Source organism: Anoplopoma fimbria, unplaced genomic scaffold, assembly GCF_027596085.1.
Source record: "Anoplopoma fimbria isolate UVic2021 breed Golden Eagle Sablefish unplaced genomic scaffold, Afim_UVic_2022 Un_contig_6737_pilon_pilon, whole genome shotgun sequence".
In the NCBI taxonomy this organism is placed as follows: domain Eukaryota; kingdom Metazoa; phylum Chordata; class Actinopteri; order Perciformes; family Anoplopomatidae; genus Anoplopoma; species Anoplopoma fimbria.
Window position 1 is genome coordinate 1 of NW_026550259.1, and position 6,363 is coordinate 6,363.

The 6,363-nt window shown below is 39.6% G+C and overlaps 6 non-coding genes across 6 annotated transcripts; 5 read left to right on the forward strand and 1 right to left on the reverse strand.

Annotated features, from left to right (window-relative positions):
• The first annotated feature begins 3,947 nt into the window (after positions 1-3,947).
• On the forward strand, positions 3,948-4,019 carry trnag-ucc (transfer RNA glycine (anticodon UCC)). The gene has a single exon. It is a non-coding gene; the product is annotated as a tRNA-Gly (tRNA).
• A 65-nt stretch (positions 4,020-4,084) lies between these two features.
• On the forward strand, positions 4,085-4,156 carry trnag-ucc (transfer RNA glycine (anticodon UCC)). The gene has a single exon. It is a non-coding gene; the product is annotated as a tRNA-Gly (tRNA).
• A 333-nt stretch (positions 4,157-4,489) lies between these two features.
• trnaq-uug (transfer RNA glutamine (anticodon UUG)) lies at positions 4,490-4,561 on the reverse strand. The gene has a single exon. It is a non-coding gene; the product is annotated as a tRNA-Gln (tRNA).
• Positions 4,562-4,677: 116 nt separating this feature from the next.
• On the forward strand, positions 4,678-4,749 carry trnag-gcc (transfer RNA glycine (anticodon GCC)). The gene has a single exon. It is a non-coding gene; the product is annotated as a tRNA-Gly (tRNA).
• Positions 4,750-5,250: 501 nt separating this feature from the next.
• On the forward strand, positions 5,251-5,322 carry trnag-ucc (transfer RNA glycine (anticodon UCC)). Its single transcript has one exon. It is a non-coding gene; the product is annotated as a tRNA-Gly (tRNA).
• A 638-nt stretch (positions 5,323-5,960) lies between these two features.
• On the forward strand, positions 5,961-6,032 carry trnag-ucc (transfer RNA glycine (anticodon UCC)). The gene has a single exon. It is a non-coding gene; the product is annotated as a tRNA-Gly (tRNA).
• The last annotated feature ends 331 nt before the right edge of the window (positions 6,033-6,363 follow it).

The window sequence follows — 6,363 nt, forward strand, 5'->3', positions numbered from 1 at the left end:
AACAATCCATTGAACCAATTCTAAGCCATTTTCAATGTCCCCATTCACCCAAATGTTACATTACCATAAGAAACCATCTTTGGGCTAGTGATAACTCAAAGGGACCATTAGCTTGTTGCAAATTCAGCCGGTGACACCAAAAGTTAATATCACGTGTTGCTGCTAAAGAAAAGCAAGCGTGAAATAGGACAGAGTAATGTTTGTATCGGTGAGATATGTTTTTAACATGTTTAACGTATTAACAAGACATGTAACAAGCCACCAGCAAGACGAGCAGTTCTGTGCCCTCTGAGGCTCTCCGCCCTGGACAGTCCCACAAATATAAGTCAGAAATAACCGGCTTCAACAACACACGATGACGTTCTCATGCAACATTCTGCACTCACTGTGCAGCGCCTAAAATAATCTTACAGTGCCGATCCACTCAGTCTGTCCGTATTTGATTTCATAATAAATCTGATTTGTATCTTTTTTTTTTTTTTTTTTTTTTTTTTTTTTTTTTATGGATAGAGAATCAGCCCTGTTGAACTTCTACTGGAGTGACCACAACCTGTTGAAATGATAACAGTTTTCTTAGAAAACGGTGGCCAAGGTGGATGCTGTAAAAACATTAAGTGCAACATCTCATATACACAACACCCTCGAAGTGATGGTGTTTGTTGAATTAACAATTATTTTTTACTGTCCACATTCCAAAAACACCCACAGCTACTGTCTGTTTCCTGACAAGATTGTCATGGAAGCACAAGTTTCCAATCCTGTGTGTTCCAATTTTTGGATACAATTTTCAACCAAACAGAGGGCTGATACTGAAATGAAATCATCAAAAAAGTCTAATATAATTGGAGTCAGAGAAGGAGAACCATGTCAGAAGCTGGGAGCAGCCTGGCTGCCACTCCTGGAATATGAGGGCATGGCATCTGGTTCATCATCATCATCATCATCATCATCATCATCAGGACTCAGTTTAAAAAAGAAAAGCAACGTTCCTTGTGGCCAATGCTGAACGGGTTATTTTGCTCACTGGACCAGAGGTGAATGAAGTTTATAATATATTAAAAAATGAAAATGAGAGCAATATATTTTAAAAAACACCTCTCACGTACGTAGAAAGACGTAGAAAGCTATATGGCTATGTATGTTAGCTTAAGTCTCTAAAATACACAGCTGTAGGCAACAACACACGTAAGTGCGTTACTCCTGTGGGAAACTATAACGAATGTCGTATCTAGAAGGGACAGTAAAGCCCTCAATAAAGTATTAACTACTGAGTTACTTCACTAGGGTACAGCATGTAGAGAGCATCAAGCCGACGTTGAGTTACACCGACAGAGGAGTAAAAATAGCCTTTTCTTGCCAAACCTCAGAGGCTCGTTGTTCGGAGCTGCAGCGTTGCAACACGTAGCTGCAAAAAGTTGCATAAAACCACAAAACTGAAGGGAAGAAAAAAAAAAAAAGTTAAACACGAGCTGCCTTTTCGTACTCGTAACGTTGGATAAACTTCCCACACCGGATAAAATCTAAGCACTAAGTGCGGCGTGTGAGACTGCTGTAGCTTTTGCCAAAGCTATCTTCTTACCTTATTGCAGTGTTGACTTCAGACTGAATTCACTCCCCTGCACTCCCCGTCTTTTTTTGTGTTTTACGCCAACTGCGCTTGGATATCTTTTGGGAACTCTTCGGCGCACATCTCTCCTTTCTCTAAGTAAAAAGTGCAGACGACACTATTGAACAATACCATTTTCTTTCGCGTACAAATCCCTTTTCAGGTTGGGCGCTGGTTGGGAAGATACTCGGTCCATGCTGAGAGTCAGTCCCCGAAGTCAAGCTCGACAAAAGAGGAAACCCCGTATATCCGGTGATTATGTTTCAAAATAAAACTCCAGTGTGTTGACAACTTGTTGCGCACACTGATAAGGAACCAGACACTTTTAATAAGCTTCCTTTGGTGAACATGAAATGACGGCGTTTTGATACTATTTATTTTATAAATGTAACGATCTTTCAGGTGTTTCAATTGAAATGTTTTGTTGTAGTGTAAATTAAAGTTTCACATAAGGTGAGTTTCAGATGAGTTGATTACTTTGCTTGTTGTTTATTACTGATGGGTATGTTTAGGCCAAGTTAAAATCGTTTTAAGAAACATTGTAGTTTTGTAAAAAAGTTTTTACGAAACATGTGCATCTAATAAACACGTGGTAAACATAGTTATTGAAGATTTTTTGTTGTCCGGTAAATTAGAACAGGCGTGCCACACTAACAGTATTCTGTACTCTACAAATGGATTTAGTAGGATGACCTCTCGTGGTACAGGGGGACAAGTACATCTTAAAGCAGACACTAAGGCAATCAAAGCGCTTGATTTACCACTATTTTGGTTGTCTTCTAATTTCTATTCTTTTCTTACTTTAGTTTTTAAAAACCTCTTATTATTAAATTATGTATTTATAAACGGGGGGGGGGAGGGGGGGGGGTCATCTTATCTTGTGTTTTATTAATTTAGCATAAAACATTTCCTGACAACAAAAATTACACTTATTTATACATTTATATTTTTAATTCCAGTTATGCACTACACAACCATGCATATTTACAATACTTAATATCTTAGGAAAGCTACAGATATGAAAGCACAGTGTAAGTTAATCCTGTCTTCTGCATTTGGCCACAAGTTCTCATCCATATCACACTGTATGTCCTCAATAAGGATCACGTTCTCCCAATACGTAAGCAAAGTGATTGCAAAAGTTAATTTATAATAATAATAATAATAATTTCTGCATCTGATCTAGAATATCCCAATTGTGCCAGTCAAATCTTTGCCTTTATGCAGAATTTAGACACAATGAAAGGGTTAAACCTCATTATTTGGTCATATCAACTAAAATGAGTTATTGGCTGTTTCTTTATCCTTACAAATTATACTGTTGTATAATATATATAATATATAATACGTATTATACTTATTTCACTTCACGGGAATAACATGACGGATATTTCATTCTGCAATGTCCTATCTGATTGAAGAATTTTACATATGGTGTTCTAATAGATAAGATTCCTCTGAGAAAGGCCTTCAAGCACTACATTTAATGTTCAGAATACAGACCAAGTAACCTTCAGAGACCTGGTAAATTGGTTCAGAACATATTGGTTATCTATTAGTTGCAGAAAGCTCAATTTGATCATGTTTGCTTTGTAACTTTTCTGTTGACTGGACCCTTTACCATAATAGAAAGCTTTATGTTTGCATTGCTGTTATAGTGGATAGCATATACCCGTTCAACGAAATTTTGTTTTCATTCCCGGCATTTCATTTGATACCATTGACGGCACATGTCAATTTATGGCCTGTATGTTGGGGATTGGCTTCTTGTAAATTTTGTAAAAAAAAATAAGGTCTTTGATGATGAAGTTTTTTGGAATTGGTTTTTGGCTGTCATTGTGCGGCCAAAGACATGTTGTGGACAACCAAAGTTTTACCTTGGGAAATATAATTTTTTTGTGACCACCATTGACAACGATGTTTCTGGGCTACAGGACTTTCAATGACTGATTTATCTCTGGGTTCGATTCCCAGCCAATGCATTCGTAGTCGCCTGGTGTCATGTGTTAATTGACGGCAGTGAAGTACAGGCTCCCCTTTTGGAACCATTTAGGCTTAATGTCTTGAATAACAAAGCGGGTTGATATTGGAATGTCGCAGTGCGAGGGTAGAAAAAATATATTGTAGAATTTTGCAACAAGCACCTCCTTATTGACAAAGTTTCACTGAGACTTGAACTCGGATCACTGGATTCAGAGCCCAGAGTGCTGACCTTACACCATGAAACCCAAGTGATCAAGTTTGCTGTAATCAATGTCGAACGTGTTAATACTCAATGACATTTGCTGACTCAATTTTCCCTTCACCTGATTTTCTTGTCATTATGGAATGCCCTTATCGTGCGTTGGTGGTATAGTGGCTAGCATAGCTGCCTTCCAAGCAGTTGACCTGGGTTCGATTCCCAGCCAACGCATTGACATTTACTAACTCAATTTTCCCTTCACCTGATTTTTTGTCATTATGGAATGCCCTTTTCGTGCGTTGGTGGTATAGTGGCTAGCATAGCTGCCTTCCAAGCAGTTGACCTGGGTTCGATTCCCAGCCAACGCATTCGGCTGTTGTCATGTGTTAATTGATGGCAGAGAAGTGGGGGCTACCCTTTTGGTACCATTCAGGTTTAATGTCTTGAAAAACAAAGCGGTTTGATATTGGAATTTTGTAGTGCTTGACCAGACAAAATGTGTTCTGGACGTTCAAAGTTGTGTCTTGGTAAAACAGACATTTGATTGACCACCATTGACAACGATGTTTCTGGGCTACAGGACTTTCAATGACTGATTTATCTCCATGTCACGTTTGAGTTCTACTCTAGCATGGGAACAAAAGGACATAGTTATTCATTGTGCTCCGAAGAATTTTGCAGCATGCACCTCCTTAATGACAAGCTTCCACCGAGACTTGAACTCGGATCACTGGATTCAAAGTCCAGAGTGCTGACCATTACACCATGGAAGCCAAAGATCACTTTTGTAGCTCCAGGTCAAAGCGAAAATGTGTCAATACTCAACGATATTTGCCAATTCAATCTTCCCCTCACTCAATTTTATGCCATTATGTGAGTCTTTCTGTGTGCATTGGTGGTATAGTGGTAAGCATAGCTGCTTGCCAAGCAGTTGACCTGGGTTCGATTCCCAGCCAATGCAATTGTAGTAGCTTGGTGTCATGTGGTGGCTGCCCTGTTTGTACCATTTAGGGTAAATGTCTTGAATAACAAAGCGCTTCCAGAGTGGAATGTTGCAGTGCTTGACCAGACACAATGTGTTCTGGACGTTCGAAGTTGTGTCTTGTGAAACAGACATTTGATTGACCTCCATTGACAACGACATATCTGGGCTACAGGACTTTCAATGACTGACTTATCTCCACGTCACTTTTGAGTTCTACTGTAGCATGGGAACAACAGGACAGTTATATTCATTCTGCTCAGAAGAATTTTGCAGCATGCACCTCCTTAATGACAAAGTTCCACTGAGACTTGAACTCGGATCACTGGATTCAGAGCCCAGAGTGCTGACCTTACACCATGAAACCCAAGTGACCAAGTTTGCTGTAATCAAGTTCGAACGTGTTAATACTCAATGACATTTGCTGACTCAATTTTCCCTTCACCTGATTTTCTTGTCATTATGGAATGCCCTTATCGTGCGTTGGTGGTATAGTGGTTAGCATAGCTGCCTTCCAAGCAGTTGACCTGGGTTCGATTCCCAGCCAATGCATTCTTAGTGGCCTGTTGTCATGTGTTAATTCACGGCAGAGAAGTGGGGGTCCCCTTTTGGAACCATTTAGGCTTAATGTCTTGAATAACAAAGCGCTTTGATATTGGAATGTCACAGTGCGAGGGTAGAAAAAATATATTGTGGACGAACAAAGTGATGCCTTGCGTAACATTTTTGTACATTTTAGATTCAATGTCTTGAAAAACAAAGCGGTTTGATATTGGAATTTTGTAGTGCTTGACCAGACAAAATGTGTTCTGGACATTCAAAGTTGTGCCTTGGTAAAACAGACATTTGATTGACCACCATTGACAACGATGTTTCTGGGCTACAGGACTTTCAATGACTGATTTATCTCCATGTCACATTTGAGTTCTACTCTAGCATGGGAACAACAGGACAGTTATATTCCTTCTGCTCTGTAGAATTTTGCACCAAGCACCTCGTTATTGACAAAGTTTCACTGAGACTTGAACTCGGATCACTGGATTCAGAGCCCAGAGTGCTGACCTTACACCATGAAACCCAAGTGATCAAGTTTGCTGTAATCAATGTCGAACGTGTTAATACTCAATGACATTTACTAACTCAATTTTCCCTTCACCTGATTTTTTGTCATTATGGAATGCCCTTTTCGTGCGTTGGTGGTATAGTGGCTAGCATAGCTGCCTTCCAAGCAGTTGACCTGGGTTCGATTCCCAGCCAACGCATTCGTAGTCGCCTGTTGTCATGTGTTAATTGATGGCAAAGAAGTGGGGGGTACCATTCAGGTTTAATGTCTTGAAAAACAAAGCGGTTTGATATTGGAATGTTGTAGTGCTTGACCAGACAAAATGTGTTCTGGACGTTCAAAGTTGTGTCTTGGTAAAACAGACATTTGATTGACCACCATTGACAACGATGTTTCTGGGCTACAGGACTTTCAATGACTGATTTATCTCCATGTCACGTTTGAGTTCTACTCTAGCATGGGAACAAAAGGACATAGTTATTCATTGTGCTCCGAAGAATTTTGCAGCATGCACCTCCTTAATGACAAGC